The sequence below is a fragment of the Apis laboriosa genome, unplaced genomic scaffold, assembly GCF_014066325.1.
Source record: "Apis laboriosa isolate Shangri-la unplaced genomic scaffold, ASM1406632v1 scaffold39_cov144, whole genome shotgun sequence".
Lineage (NCBI taxonomy): Eukaryota > Metazoa > Arthropoda > Insecta > Hymenoptera > Apidae > Apis > Apis laboriosa.
Genome location: NW_025223140.1, coordinates 2,811,718 through 2,829,052, shown reverse-complemented (window position 1 = coordinate 2,829,052; position 17,335 = coordinate 2,811,718). Strand labels below are relative to the sequence as shown.

General features: G+C 42.4%; 1 protein-coding gene across 3 annotated transcripts in view; it reads left to right on the top strand.

Annotated features, from left to right (window-relative positions):
• LOC122715634 (CUGBP Elav-like family member 4) overlaps positions 1-17,335 on the top strand; it is a 513,357-nt gene that overhangs the window by 130,129 nt on the left and 365,893 nt on the right. For all 3 annotated transcript variants that reach the window (XM_043937961.1, XM_043937967.1, XM_043937962.1), the window contains exon 3: positions 7,023-7,168. The gene's annotated coding sequence lies outside the window, so the exon portion shown is untranslated. The remainder of the gene's footprint in view (positions 1-7,022; positions 7,169-17,335) is intronic.

Genomic DNA, 17,335 nt, shown 5'->3' with positions numbered 1-17,335 from the left:
TATAAAAATAGCGAGAGAGAGAGAGAGAGAGAGGGAGGGGAGGATATAACGTCGGCGTCGAACGATCCAGGCAAGAGCACGTTTTCACGATCGAACTCGTTACCTTAAGGGTAAAACGTGGAATTACTTAAGAGGTGATAGGCGGTGGCGGGTAAAGTCTCGCCGCCGAACGGGGCGTTGAGAAAAGGAGTCAAATCGTTTTACGAGGGTAGTTTTAAAACAAGTTTACGAGGCCGCCGCGGAATTTCGAGATAAATTTACATCAGTTTTACCATCCCTAATATGCGTAACTACCGGTGCTCACCGCTGCGATATTCCGTACGCGTACGCTCCAATCACTGTTCCAATCGTGACCACGCAACTACCGCAACCGGGGAGCGAGAGTTCGAAATACCGCGGCTTTTTCCAGGGAAGAAAAGGATTCACGCGTTGCTAGAAATCCTCTTTACGGCCGATACACACCGCGTTATTTATTTCTCGGAAAAAGAGGGGGAAAGGAAAAAGAGGAAAGGGGAAGAACGATGGCGCAAAAGCGCGCGAAAAAGGCACGAAAAAACTCCAAGAGAGAGAGAGAGAGAGAGAGGCGTTAACCCGCGAACGAATCGCATGCCGTTTCATAAAAATTTCATCGCGAGCAATTAGGGAATTCACTGAAGTAAGGGGTCCACTTTCTTGCGAAAGAATGTTTTCCAATTAAATGGGAGGTAACACGCGAAACACGGGGGAGGAGGGGGAGTACATAGCGGGTGTTAAACGTATCGTTCCACGGGAATGAAATTTTAAACTTTAATCGCGGGATTAACCGCGTATTTCATAGTCACAGCTTTTCCACCAGCTAAATTACTTGTTTTTCTCCGAATTCTCCGCCGCGTTTCGAGCGAACGAACGAAAACGAACGTAGCAGGCCAGCGGAGAGAGCAGAACGCGTTCCCTTCGTGCGGCAGTGAACGTCCGACTCCGAAACGTGTGGTATCCGTTTTCAATTGGAAGGAACGTGGGACGATGGAACGTAGGGAGAATTTCGGGCATCTCTCGTGTCTTTATTAAGGCGGCTCATCTATAATTCACAGGGCGGCATGACAGCGGCGGACTTACCGGTCCGCATAAACACACGGCATCTCGGTGCAGAGGGCCGTGCACACCGGTGTGTGGCACGCATTGCGGTTGTCAGCTCTAGTCAACGTGTAATTTACTATCCTGTCCCGGTTCGATGCAGATGCGCCCTCCTGGACCGCCAAGCGCTGTCCGCCAGCCTGGACGTCGGCGCTAACGGCTGCGAGAACGCGAGCATCGCCTGCCGTGCCACCGGTGTATTGCCGTTGTTGCCAGTTACGATCCAAGCGGACGATACGTCCACCTACCGCCGCATTTGGAACCGGGTCACCGCAAGATCCCCATAAACCGAGCGTTACATCCTATCGGTTCGAAGCCAAGCTCCACATCTTACTCGATAAACTTTCCTTCCGTCTTTACTTTCGAAAAGTGATCGATCCCCGTTCGAATTCTCTCGCGATTCATTTTACTAACTTGGCAAGTTTTATTTATCACGTTCAAGGATGGTAAAAGCGATACAGACCATTGGCTATATCGAAGAGAATATGCGCGTGTTCTCCAATTTCGCCGTAACGACGACGTAATAAGAATCGTATACGGTTTAATCGTAGATTAAGAGACTTATTGAGACAACCGGTGGAAGAATAGGAAGATGTACGAATAACGATAGAAGATAACGCGTTTCTTCTCGCGTTTCCAACGGGATTCCAGTTGTTTGCCTATCCCCCAACTCGCCTATCCATCCGTTCCACCCTCCACCACCTCCGGATTTTCATCCGGATTTTTCTTCTCTTTTCCCGGTAAAGCGGCGCTCGGTTGAAATGTCGTTTGCTTTGCAAACTGGTCCCTTACATTCGTAACCGTTCGTTATCGTTAGTTCCGCTTGGCGAGGCGCGTTCGCAGCGGGTAAACACGTACGCGGTGTACGCGGAGGTGTACATAAGCGTGGTGGAAGCTCTCGAAGGGGAGGGGGGAATGACAGGGAGGTTTGAGAGCGGATTTCGGAAGGAAGGTGTGGCCGTTTCGACTTCTCCCTCTCTCTCTCTCTCTCTCTTTCTCGTTCGTTCGTTACCTTTGCCGAGAGAGTCGAGTCGTGTTTACGAGCGCGAATAACGAACGGTGCACCCGCAACTTTTTGTCGCTGTTTCCTTTCCATCTTTTTTTTATCCATTTGCCCCGTTCATTCTCCCCGCACGCCCCTCCACCCACCGTGCACCTACCGATGATATCTCGCGCCCCGGCAACGCTACGTGCACTCTCTCGGCCATTGGCGCATTAACATTGGCGGGAGCGCACACACACGTGCACATACACAAAGAGGTTATTTATACGATATCGTTACACAACTTTACTTGCCGATGCCCGTTAGCGTTTTCACTTTTGTTCGCCCAGATATCGGATTTACCTGAGCTTATTTCGAGCTACGATCCTGGAAGCGCGTTATTATTATATTATTGTACAAGGGTCGGTTGTTTCGGTTTTGGAGCGCAAGCTTGGTGGAAAAATATTGGTTTCCGCGAACAGTTGATATTATCGTTCGGAATTATCCTCAGGGATGATAAAAATCGTGCGTGAAATCTATTCGATCGTATACGTGTACGAACGAATATCAGGGGGGAGAAAAGGGGGAAGATTCGTAATAACGAAAGTGGAATGAATACGAAGGTATCCGTATACGGTTGCCAATTTTCGCGCATCGATGTATCCGTGAAAGGAGCGATCGGAGCGGTGGATAGACGTAATGAATAGCTCGGATGGAAATATATCGGGTCAGGCGCGGGTTCCAGCGGAAGATAGTTGCAGTAGGGCGTGGGTATGGGTGCAATCAGCGCGATGATAACCGGTATTACCGCGTCAACCCAACCCATCCCGCGGATCTTGGTGGCGCTGTGGATCCCCCCCCCCCCCCCCCCTCCGGCTTCCATTCGCGACGGGGCCAAAGCGGCCAGCGTGTGACGCGTATGATGTATCCCTCCCCCCTCCCGTGTTATTTATTTCGCGGAAACGGCGATCGTGGAATACGCAGCCGTGAAATAGAAATCAGGCCGTCGATCCCCGAATATTCACGCCTTTGGTTTTTGATTTGGGCGCGGCCATCAATCGTGGAAACGATGCGGAGTGATTAATTTTGCCGAACCTCGCGCCCGCGCACAATTCCTGTCGATCACGAGGAAAGGGAGAACGTCCCTTGTCAATCGCTACTTCATTGAATATGTTTAATAGCCGACAGTCATTGCCAATTGATTATTATATGCGGTTCAATTTCACGAATTTGTCTGTGAAATCTTTGTCTCCTCCCACCTCCTCCCGCTTTGGTTACGATTATTCGTTAAATCTATGAATATTGATATATTCGTGCCAGGCAAATATCACGTTTAATTAACTCGGTTATATCGTATACCGTGAATTATTTATCCCATCTTTCCATACATGTATAATATTAATGCGAAAATTTTAATCGGATCGGAAACAACGTTTAGAAATAAACGCGTCACTTGTTCGAACGATCGATTGCTAAATAACGCGTAATGTAAAATTTCTTGAATCGAATTGAAATTTGCGAAAAAATAAACGTAAAAGTATATATATATATATATATGTGGATATCGTGATACGCGATGAACGATCCTTTAAAGAGAATCTGTTAAAAGAAGAAAAGGAAAAAAGTATCCCCTTTAAAAAGCGAGGGATAACAATTTTCGGCCGTACGAATGCGTATAAAACTCCCCCCCCCCCCTTTATATTTCATTCCCTTTCGCGATACCGTTACAAAAAAAAAAAAAAAAAAAAAAAAAAAGAAGAAGAAAAAAAATGTCGCTCCATCCCAGAACGCGGAGTTTTTTAGGTGGCCATCTTCTTTATATTTTATATCGGCGCTTACAGCGTCGCGTTAAATTCGAAGAACGATGTATATAAGGTTGTATAAGTATTACCGCGGGAGAAACGGTGACAGTTGTGAAAAGTTCTCGAGTGAATGGTTTCGTTACAAAGTTCGCAACGTTTGTCTTTCTCTTACCGATCCCTTCCCTCGCTATCCTTCTTTCCCCTTCTCTCACTTTGAACGTAATATTTCCGCCTATTCCCGTTTCCACGCGTTCGCGATCCGAAGTGTGTATATAAGCGCGAGTCCATTTTCCACGTCTCTCGAAAGTAATACGAGATCCTTCTCTCCCCTCCCCAACCCCTCTCGCGGCACGCACCCTATTTATTTCCGTGCGAATACCAAGAGGCGGAAATAATGATTTTAATAATACCGGAAACCCGGCGCGAGCGGGCGAGGATTTTCCTCGATTACATCGGGCCCCATTGTTTCAAAAAAAGGAACTGGCGCGCGCGTTTTCAACATATGAGAACCATTAAATAAAATTTCACCGCGTCTGGCTCGCGAGGCGGAATAAAAAGCGTTCCCGTCCATCGGGACGATCCATTCCCATTTTCCAACCTTTCCAATACTAAAATGCGTTTTATTCTCCATTGGAATTCCACTGATTTGTTTCACCCAAAAGTATTCGAGCCGCATATTTAATTATTCGCTCGGATTGCTTGTAACGCCATTTTCAATGTATTCACCTATATATATATATATATTCTTTTTTACATTGGTAATATTCATTTCCCAATGGCGGACACGGTAAATTGTTGATCCGTTAGTAATTCGATCTTTATTAAAATACCGGCCGTTAACATTGAGATAAAAAATTTATTCCATCTACGAATTTGATTGCTCGAACGAATTATTTCCCATACACGCGCGTTATTTTTATTTTTTTTATTTTTTTTTTTTTTTCTCCTCCCCCAGCTCGTAAAATATATTTACTCGTCGCCGTCGACGAGGTTTCACGCAGGGTTTTTTTTCTTTTTTCTTTTTTTTACCATCCTTGTTCTCTCGCCATATTTTCGAGAGGTATAAATAGACGCTTTCGACCTTATTTCCCCCCATTCGTCATATGGCTACGTTTTGATGAAAGTTTAGGGAATTGTATACGGTTCTCGTAAACTGGAGCCTCTTAGGGTTAAGCAAACCTCGCGTTTTCCACTTAGTAGGACAGGTCATATGGCAGAATTCCCACGAGTTACTCTTTTACGTCACACGCCTCGTTTCTCTTTCTTCCCTCGTTCCTCCAGTCGCTTATTTAACGGAATAATACTTTCTCGCGTCCCACGCCTTTTTTTTTCTTCAACCACCTTAATAATCCCCTCCTCCCATTATCGCCACTCCTCTCGTATAAACACCGCCACTTTTCCTCGAATTACGAATTCACTCGGCCGGTTCGATGGAAATGATCCAATTACGTTAATTACGATACATTCCACGTATTTTCTCCGTATTTTGCACGTGACTCCAAAACCGGTTAGATCCGTGTCTCTTTTTTATTAGTGAGAGAGAGAGAGAGAGAGAGAAATAGATGAAAAGTTGCAACGACGGTGCCCTGTTTCCGGATACGGAGATGATGTCTCGGACCGAAGGGTATAAGAGCAACGGTAGGGAGGCAGGATGGGTTTGAGGTGGGAGAGGAAGTTGCTGGACCATGTCGACTGGTTCCCAAGCCAGCCGAAGTGGACCTATCGACTCGAAACGAGTGTGCTCGACGTTAAAATCCCGGTCGCTGCTCCCGTTTCTCAGCAGCCTCTCCCCCCTCTATCACCCCGCCTCCTTCCATCGTCATCGCTCTCTTGCTCCCCCATCCCCCTCTCGTGCCCGACCTCCCCCCTCTGCACCGATCCTCTGCCCGTCTTTCTCTCTAGTCCCGTTCATTCGTCCGTTCGTTTGTATTGGACGTAAACGATGCAATGGGTGGACACGGTCCGGCAAATCCGAAATCCCCTTTTCCTCCGATATAAAGCTTTACCCTCTCCTCCTCCTCCTCCTCCTCCTCCCTTTTTTCGGCCTCGTCCTTCCGTTGAGCAGCGCGACTTCGCGCCAATACTTTCTGCGAACAAACCAGCCGGCACAAGTGAATTCGACTTGTCGTAGTATTTTCAAGGATCCGGACGAATCACTCGGAAATCGAACGTTCGAATATTGCGTTTTATTATCGTTTTTTCTTTTTCTTTTTTTAAATCCATTTCGCCCCTCCCTGGATTGTTTCAATCGTTCACCGGTCATTATCAATTATGGCTCGATGATTATCCGATGGGGAGGGAGGAAGGGAGGGAGGATTCGAAGCAAGTAACGTTTCGTCTCTTAGCCATTTTCAAACCGATACGATTGATCGTGCCAGAGATGGAATAAAGGGTCATTTGTTGAACAGGTACGTTTCGTTTCGTTTCGCTTCGCATCTTCGTATCGAAGACTCATTATACCATTATGAAAACGTTTATCCGAAATGTAAATGAAACGTATGCTTGAATTGGTGGTGAGGAACGTCATTAAGCGGGAAATTTGCATATCGTTGATTACTCCGTGATTAATTACCGAGAAAGTCGGGGCTGAAAATACGGGGCCGAGAGAGAGAGAGAGAGAGAGAGAGAGAGAGAGAGAGAGAGAGAGAGCACGAATAATATTTTGTACCGGAGGAAAGTAGGGTAAAGCTTGGGTACCTAAAATATTCTTCGTACTGACAAAAAGTAAGGGCGCAAAAAGAACATTGAACAGCGGTACGAGTCTTAGATGGTACTCGTGTAATCATGAAAATGCGAAAAACTTTTTGTTTAAAAAAAAGAAAATTATTTTAAATCGTCGAAGAAGGGAAGATTTTTTTTCAAAGTTAATTCATTAAGTTAAACATTGCACACTCATCATCGCCAAATTAATTGAAAAATAGTAATTATTTGACCAATTTCGTATAGGCTTTACCCTATACCTCCTCCAAATATATATATATATATATATATATATATATTATACATTGAACGTTAAAGAGATAATCAAACGTGTATTCTGAAATGAATTTAGATAATGGCGAGACAAGATAGTCGATAGGGATGACGTGATTCAGCACGGAAGTGACAATATTATTCTGTTTCAGGGTGTGACGGGCGACCGGCTGGCCGGGGGCGCCGCACACCTCCTCCATCTCTTCTTCTTCTTGCCACGACCACAACACACAATGTAACAACAACTACCACTACTAGAGTCGTCCGCGCGAACCACGTTCTCAATGTACTCGATGTGGTACGTCACCATACCCCTACTCGGTGTCTCTGAAAGATATGCCATCCTTATTAAGTTTTAACGTGTTTCACTTTTTTACGTTGTCGTTGCCTCACAGTTAGTGTTTCCTCAGTGTTTTTTTTTAACGAGAAACTCGGTGTCACGAGAACCAACAGACAAAATGATTTACGCCCTCGCTGTGCGTGTACGACGCACGTGTGGCGAAGAGAGTGCGCTGCGATCGGGACCCGAGACACGACCATTAAATTAACTATCGAGTAAAATGTTGTTCGTATCGTTACGAAGCTTTCATAGCTCGGTTTATAATTACCCTATTCTTCCATTACCTGACAACTACATGCCTCGTATGAAAACAAATTTTCGTTCGCGGTATATTCATTCCCCTTGATTAAACCGCCGCCCCCGTCGAATTTCAGTTTTCGTGCAAATAGAGCTTTAATTAAATCGAACAATTTCACAGTTGTTTAACTTTTTTTTTTTTTTTTTTAAAGTTATCCTCCCTGACCGGTGGTGGTTCATACATACGTGTTATCCCGGCTATTTGTTCTTCATTTTCTTCTTTTTTTTCTTTTTTGTTTGTTTAAAAGAAAGATTGGCAGATCGTCCGTTTTGCGATACCGCGAATCGGGATACGATTCGCGAGATAAATTTTACACGTGGAAGCAGTGGCATTCTTCGCGCACACGTACGTATAAATACACCAATCAACATATTATGTATATATTCTATATTCTATATCTATATATGATATATATATATATATATATTCGCTGAGTTCCGTTACAATGTGACTTGTGGTTGGTTTAGTTTCGTTGGTTTATCGGTGTTCGATGTTGGCTGCTATTGTTGGTTGTTAGGTGTTTAGTGGTCACTCTGTGTTGGTGCTCACCCTATCGACTCCTTCCTTGTACCCGCAACCCCGACAACCTGCACCCCCTTTCTCCGACAACCCGAATCCCAAACTTGATGTTAGAAGTTACAATGTCAAGCTTGTCTCCTGCCACGAGCAATCTTATTCGCCAACGGAAAGATCCGGCAGCGTTATTAACGGTGTACCAAATATACGGTAAGATTTCTTTCATTTTTTTTTTTTTTTTTTTTTTTTTGGACAATCTTTTATTCCAGACAGCATGTTGTTGTTACCGATAAAAAAAGGAGAAAAAAACTAACAAGGGGAATTTTTAACACTGTAAAGATTCTTATTTGTTTAAAATCTTGCAGGTTTGTAAAGTATTTGAAGTAAAAATGTCAGGCTAATTTTGTCTTTCACTATGATATAAAATATATAAGTCAGTTTTTTCAGAAAGAAAAGTATCCCTCAGTTTGAAAACTGTATAGTAAATAAATGTGAAAGAATTGTGAAAGGAAAAGCGAGCCAACTTTTAGAGTGATGCTTTTAATCCGAACAATTGTCCAACCGAGCGTAAAAATTTATTTGGTGTTGGTTTCTTACAAATCTGCAAGTTTAATGATGATAAATTAGAATTTGTGGGATATCGATGTTCCCTTGTGAGCAAGTGTCGCATGATGAAAATCCCTGGTTAATCAAGAAGGAGCATCTCATTTATATGTAAATGTTTACTAATCGGCTATTCTGATTCGTTGATCACATTCGTTGATAACATTTCGGTAGGAGATTGTTCTTTGAGCTATACATAGAACGTCAATGGAGTGTTTACACGATGGTAAAGCATGTTCGTGTTCTGTGAACGTTTTTTTTTACTCTCCTTTACCAAAATTGTGATACTAATTTGCAATTATAATGCAAAAATTAATTATAAACGATACAGGTTTTAATTATATCGTGTGATCCTTTTCGTAGAACAAAGAAAAATATATATTTTTCTAGATAATCAAATGTAGGGAAAAATTAATATTCCGTTTATATTTCCTTTACAGTTTTACAAGAACGGATTTGCTTCGATCAATAAACCATCCGTTTATTATATAAAGGAATTGGTGGGAACGCGTACGAATGTATAGAAAATTGATATAGAAACCGAAGGAAAGGCACGTTTCGCTTCGTTGTGGAATTTAAATATTTTTGAAGAATGGATACGAAGCCCAATGATTTTTATGCAGCGCGCGTAAAGGTCTCCCTTACGGAATACCAGTTTCTAGACCAGGAAGGCGTTACTGAAAAATGGCCGGTATTTGATTAGCGAATGGTACGGATCGTTTGTATTTCATCGGATCAAATCGAAATTTATTTTAAGAATTTTTTCCAATGGAACGGTGTTGCGACGGGAATATCTTTTAATTACGATGGAAAATATTCTTATCGTTCGGGATAACGTTAATTATCGAGTGAAATCCATGAATCGATGAGCATGTGCAAACGGGCACAATTTATTCCTGCCTATTTGCGCGATAAATATTGATACTAGAATTTTTTTTTTTTTTTTTTTTTCAACCGAGCTCGCTAATTAAGTTTCGTGGGCAGCGATAGGTTGTTATCACGCTTTTAATGGGTTTGGAAAACGATCGCTGTTTACGATCCAGCAAGGGGGGAAAATCTGCGGTCAAAGAGCTTGAATTCTTAATAAGAACCGACCGAAAAAACGGAAAATACTCTGCTCATTTACTACGCTTTAGGTAAAACAATTACGCGAGTGGACAATGAAAAAAAAAAAAAAAAAAAAAAAAAGAATTTTTAATTCGACGAAAATTCTTCGAATATTGAAATTTACATATCTATTAAAGAACGTTTATACATGAAAATAATTATAATCATTATAGATCGAGTAAAAATTTTTCTTCGACTTTTTTTTCGACTTAAAGAAAATGAAAAATTACAACAGAATTAACAATGATTAAAAATACCAACTACATTCGATTGTTTAATTGGAAACCAGACACGATTCAGAGAAAATCGTACATCCTACGTACGTGTCTTCTGCTCTATATCACTTACGTGCATTTAAGTCTAATCGTGTAAAACCATAATCTCGATCCGCGTTCCAATTCCATTGGAAGTGTCGAGCGACATTTTACCCTATAGAATCGTGCTGGGATGGGGAAGAAACGTGGAAAGAAAAGAGAGGACGCGATGCTGCTCAAGAACGTTTCGATGTATGTGAGAAAGAAAGTATAGACCGAAGGAACATTTATTTGCTGGCAGGAATCCTGCGCAGTTTTTCAACCAGACCATGTGGAGTTTTGCAAAAGGCAATTCGATTTCAAGCCCATTCGGACAATATTAAAAGGTAATTGGATTTCGACCTGGCTAGTTGTTGCCAGTGTGCAACGCTCGATCCCAGACTAGCAACGGGGATGGGGGACAGAGTAAATGGTGTAAGGGGTGTCGGGATTGGTAGAAAGAGGAAGATAAAAGTAGGGAGCCTGTACGCGTGTTCGCAGACCAGAATAATGGATAGTCGTTAAATTTAATTGGCACATAATTATCGGGAGTTCCGGCACCAAGCAGATCGTTGCACGCCACCGATCGCTGTAATCCCGTTACCTTGGTTTAATATCGAGAAATATAAAACGCACTGTCCATTCTATATCGTCCATCATCGAACCATGAAAAACTCTATTTTTTTTGTAAATCAAACCTGGATCGATCTAATCGATCCTATACGACTCTTATAAGAATACAAAGAACGAGTAAAGCCTTTATTAGCAGCTATCGCTTAAATTCACAATGGAACTTTGACTTTTTGCGTGAAAAGCGCGAGAGAAAGACTTTAGTATCAGAGAACAGTCAGGGTAAATATATATATATATGTAGGAAAGCATACCATTGAAATCGCTTTTTGATTCATCCCGATATCTGGATCGGTTATAGAGATATGAGTGTTAAAAAGTTTCCACAGCATTTAAAAATCGTTTTTCCAAGAATTGCGTTTGTCAGTTGTCTAGAATTTAAGGTTTTAGGTCAATGTAAGCGACAAGAACGCTAATAAGCGATTGAAAATCACTGTTTTCTTTGCACGATGATATCTCGAGAATCAGAAATTATATAGATATAAATGAAAAAGCATTTTAAGCTTCTAATGATCATTTATTCATCGACCGGAAGTCACAATCTTCAAAGTTATAACGGCTTAAATTTTTCCTAATTTTAATAAGAAAATTTAATAGAGATTCGTTCGAATAAGTCAGTGTGAAGAAGCGAGAAGGATGAAAATGGTAAAAGACTAAAAAGTATCCTTTTCTTTATACGACAATATCTCAGGATCAGGAAGTCGTATCAAGATAAGCAAAAAAGCGTTTTAAAGAACAAGTTTCCGCGCTTTTAATGATGGTTCATTTGCAAGAGTCATTATTTTTTGAATTGTAGCATTTTAAAAAATTTCGATAAAGTTTAATTCCTGGAAAAATATTTTTAAATTCCTCTAAATACAATTGCAATAATGATACAAAAATATATACAACATCGTCGAGTATTCCGTTCACATACATAAAGTTGCAAATGGTGTGATACTTGATCTTACTTTCGTCTTGGAGGAGGAAACGCGGGGCTTTTTTGGCGAGAAAGAATCTGAATAATACAACGACCAAGCAACAAGACCGAGGGAAAAAAAGGCATTAAGGGAGATGAAGTTAGAACGAAAGCAGAGAGACGCAAGGTAGAAGTCTATGAATGTGTCCTAACTCTGGAAATATCTTCAGGAACTTTGTCACTCCTGTAAGGGACGAAAACACGGAGTAGAAGGGAAGCGTGGTCGTTCAAAACGTCTAATAATAATGCGCGTGTGACCGGGTCGGTAAATTAATTTATGAATCAATTAGGACAGCCGCGTTTAGATAGAGTTTATCGGCCGCTTCCGCGTTCGTAGGTAGCTAGCAACAGAGGAGAGAGAGAGCTCGACGCGGTTAACGGCGTCGAGGGTGAGCGTGTGATACGATATAACTACGATATCGGGGTGCACCGATAAATAAGCGGACCGATACCATCTTTCATTTCGATAATTATTATTCGGCACGGTGTTAATTAATTAAACAGAGGAGAAGCAGTGCGGTTGGGGTAACGGGCGTGCTCGACTCGGAATGGAGTGCTCGAATAGACGACGCTGGCGCGCGCATAGTCACGATCGCACCAGGTGATAACTCCTCGGGCTCTCCGGCTAATTACCGGATGAAAGAGCTATCTGGTGACTGTCGTCAAAGCCTCTGGTGAAACCTGGTAAATGCACCTGCCGCGCCATTGTGATATTTTAACGCAGCGGTTTGCACGGCAACCGGGTTTTTCATGTATCTAATTTTCATTCCGGCTCCGACATTTTCGGTTCCGGCAAGCGTGCACGCGCGCCTACGTGATCACGAATGGGGCCCCGCTCGTTTTAACGACATTGCCAAATATTCATACGTTTACACGAGGTTTCGGCCGAGACAAGATACATTTCGTTCCTCGATTCGTCGATGGGTAAATAAAGAGTCGAATAGGCGAGCTCGAATTAAAAACAGAAAAGAAAGGAAAAGAAAAAGATGGCGTCGGGGAGGGAAAGAAAACCGCCCCCCCCCCTACCCGAGCGAATATTACCTTTCATAATCAGTTTCCAGAATTTGTTTGGGATAAGAGAAATCGAGGATTACGATGATATCGAGATACCATATCTCACGGAGAATATGGATCCTGTCCGGATAAATGGACGATGGAGAATTTACCGCGGTACGTTCTTTCGGATAATAAAACGTTCAAATTATCTTTCGTATCTACGGGGGAATTCTCGTAGTTTCCCGTAGCCGAAGCATACGTGACATCGGCGAGAAGTAAATGTCAGGATCACGAAAGTCCAAGCAATTCGGACGGGAGCCAACCGAGAGAGAGGGACCGGTATAATTTATTAATTTAATGCGTGCCTTTTTGGGTCACAATCGTATCTGGGTGAGAGGGCGTTGGCATTTTTCCCAAGCGACAGGAAAAAAATAATATCTCTCTTTTTCTACGTGTCGTGTCTCCCGGAGATGTAACGCGGTGCCTGTTATACACAGTTAACGGTCGAAAAACAAGTAAATAACAACTGTAATCATGTGTTGCCGAGTGACTAAGATCCTCCATCCGAAACATTCTCGAATTCCAACGATTCTAACCTATAAATATCCCAGCGAATATATTCAACGAAACTGTGAAAATATCGTAGAAAAGAGCGAAATGGAAAGGAACGAAATACATATATATATATATATATATAAAAAGGGAAGAAAGTCGAAGCACAAGGTTGTACTCTCGGGTAACGCTTTTATTCAATTTACTCGCTCCTTGCCACCGATCCTCTCTCTCTTTCTCTCTTTCTCTCGCGTATATTTGCCAGGATTTGATTTACGCATAAAATATTCACCTTGCCCGAGATTTCGTTAGAGTTTCGAAGTTCGGGAACGCGCAGCCGCCGCCAGCTGCTACTGCTACCGCCACTGCTACTGGTGCAATGCAAACAGCCGAAGAAGGGTCCAAGTAAAAGTAACTAGAGAAACGAAAGTGTACGTTAAGGGTTCGGGAGAACGGTAAGAAAAACGAGAGAGAAATAAGTTCGCGAAAGATTGGAACAATAGAAAAGCAAGGTGACTTTTACGGAAGGATTCCGTGCAGGAGAGAAGGCTTGAGGTAGGAAACTTTGCGGAGGGGGGACAAAGAAATAGGAACGAACGAGGCGCTGAAGAAATTTCGTGACCTCGGTGATACCTTTCTTTTTAATCCCTTTTCTTTTGCTAATCCCGCCTCTTCTCCATTCCCCTCCGTTGCCTCGCTCTTTCCTCAAATTCGATAGATTCGGAGAGAAACTTTTTTACACAATCGATATCCGAGGGACGTACTCGAAGGGTAGTCAACTCAAGTTCAAGATGCGCTTGATAATAACTTTATACCCTACTTCTACTTTTCCAACTGTATCTTTTGTACTCCTATCTTTGGCAAAGATACGTTTTCAACTTGATTAAATTTATTCCATTTACTCTTGTTATTCTTTACGTTTGAAACGATATTGACCTATTATATCATTCGCGAAGAAAAATTATAAGTGATTAATTATTTAGAAGGGATTGATAATTTCAAAACGATTTCAAAATAATTATAATCGAATTACTCGAATAAGAATTCACGTTACGAACGTATGGAAAGATATAGATATATATATATATATATAGTCCGGTCACATCGGTTCGCATAAAGCGAAAGTTTCGTTTATATCGGGGCGCTAGAGCGAAGTGCGAAGACTTTTAGAGGAAAAATGGAAAAACGATATCGGGATAAATTCCAACGGATACAACCCTCGGTGGTTCCATGTTAACCATTATGCGTGGACTTTCTCCTCGTCGTGCTTATATCCGCAGTTTCGCCGTTGCGTGGAAGTTAGAGTCGGAAGATCGGGGAATTTATCCACATCGCTACTCCTTCCGTCCGAAAACTTATCCTAGGATGGCAGGATATGGGGCAGAGGGGACGCGTACACGTGACCATGGCAATATGTTCGATGGCAGGACCGTTAGCTCGCCCTATTGGTTCCGAAGGACCCAAGCTCGAGCTGCTCTCTATTCCATTTATTCCGTATACATAATACATCGTTTTGCGAGCAACCAGGCCCCATTTGGATTCCTGTCGAGCATGTAGGTATTCTTATTTCTACGCTCGATTTAACAGGCTGCGATGGAAACAGCATTTTCGCTGACCTACCTAATCTTATCTATTAGGTCTCGTCCTTTTTAGGTCTCGTTTTTAGGTCTTGCTCGTTAATCTTTGTCTTTATAGGGCACGAACTGTTCACACATTTATACCCACGAAACCGATAATACGATGATTGTGTCGAGAAAGTATTAAAGTAGATGAACACGAATCGTAATCACTTTGTATCGCGTTGATATAATACTCTAATTAACGCGAAAGCTACTCGAAGGGTACAACCCCCCGCTTTTTCCTCCTCCGTGATACAGTTTAGTGAATATTACTCATGATTACGATCTCTAGATTTCTTGGGGTGTTTAAAAACTGGATTTATGGGAGCAAAAATTCGAGGCAAAGATAAAAGGATTATAAAGGCAACTATGACAACTCGGATGCATTACCGCTGTCGCATTAGGAAAATGTATATAAATGGAATACAAAGTGTCCTTACTTTTTCTTCCAAATTCTTTCTTCCACTTTTGAATCGTCGACGAGCAGGAAAGAATATAAAAACTTTTGCGAGCGTTTCAAAGAATGCCATTTGCCTCGAACGAGTCCTAACTTTGATAATTATGTAACATCGGCCTGTGCAACTTGCAAATCCTTGCAAATTTTGTTTGCATACTTTAGAAATAAATGCATCGTTGCAAACAAAATTATCTTTGTCACGATATTCTTTCGAAAAAGATACGTATATTTAACTCCGTTAACGAAACAATTCCAAATTTCTCGATTTTCCTTCGAGCGGAACTTGGATGGCGCCTTTTTTTTCTTTTTTTTTCCATTGGAAAAGCTGCTTTTCCTCGAACGATCGCCGACCCATCACTTCTGACAGACGTAATACGCATTTGAATCGGGCTCGCATATGAATATGAATGGAATCGGGAGGGGGAGGTCGAAAGAGGGTTTAACTCGATGAAATCCATGGCTGCCAGTGTACCAGCCGTCTCTCATACAGGTGCTCTATCGAGTACGTGTCCCGATAATGCGCGCCCCCGAAATATAATCCTCGTCGCGGTAGCGCGCGACGAAAGCTTCGAAAATCGCGCATAGCTTACCCCGGCCTGCTATTTCATGGTACAGGAACCGGCTTTGGACCGCCATAGGGAGGACACAGGCGGATCCCGGTGAATGGGTTGCCGACGACGCCGCTATATCGCGGATGCAACGCGTAATTACTTTATACGTTTATGGCGACGGCCCTTTCGTCGGGCCCCTTTTGTCGGGCGCACCGTGTGATTTATCGAGGTAAACCCCACCACCCTCTTTGCCGCCTGCAACCACCCTGGGAATTTCTAAAGCCCGCCACCGCTATCGTTCACCACCCGAATTTGTAACCGATCCCCCCGTAATCCCGCGTTTCAAACCCGCCTCGCGATCTTTCTTTTCCCCCCGAGAAAAATTATTCCGACTCTTCCGACTCTTCCTCTATTGATAGAGAAAATGTTTTCCAATGATTAGTAAACGTTATCGACCGGCTCGAAATGTAAACGGAGACGTAAATGGGGTGAAATGCATACTCGCGTGTTTTCCAGTGTTTGCGCTTGCAGATTTTCAATGGTGAAAGCAAACAAAATTCAGGTCAACGTTTAAAGAGTTATAAAGTTATTTTCGCCCGAACGAATCCGATCGTCATCAGCCTAGATAGTTTTCCTAGCTTCTTAACTCGATTGAACGGCTTTTTCAATACCGTTTTTTTTTTTTTTCGGCCGAGAATCAATCGGTTTCGAAAATTGAAGTTTTTGCGATGAGATTATTTTGATGTGATCGTTTTTAACCTGTCTAAACCGTTAATGGACGCGCAAGGCGAAAGGAAAAGAGAAGAGAGGCGATGGAAAGGTGTCGGGTAACGAGCAGAATAATCGATAAGCACACCGAGATTCGGAAATCTGGTGTGCTATCCCAGTCTCGTGATTCTCTCCTACGGTATATTAATATTTGACACACATCATTCGGTTTTACTGTCGGGTATAAATGCGTCGGTTAGGTTGGCATCGTGAATCACCGGAAATGCGATTCGACCGGGAATCGATAGATGGTGGATACGTAAGCGGTCAGGAGGACTGGCAACGTGGACATACATATGCATCATTTTCGTCACTACGAAAACCGTTTTGAACGATCACTGTCCCATAGTTGTGCACGGTCGTACGTGATAGTTCACCACGATGATAATATATAGTAATAGTTATTGCATACAGAAGGGTCGACGCTTCGATAAATACTCGATATCAACGATTCTGGCTGACGATGACTTCGCGATGGAACTTTAACACAACTTGTGGACAGACTTTAAAATAGGGGAGAGATTAAATGGGAACGAAATTTACAAGTTTGTCAAGTTTTGGAACAATACGAATCAAATTAGGAATAATAATAATTTTTTGAGATTTGTAAGAAATATTTGCAGAGTTGTTCGATAATTTTTAGAAACGTTCGATTGTTAATCCAGAATTATTTAGTTAATTTTTATCAAGCTAACGTTCGTTAGAAATTTAATTAAGGACTATTTCTTTGAATAGAGAGGATATTCTAGGAAAATTAAGTAGCGGACGTTGCCGCGA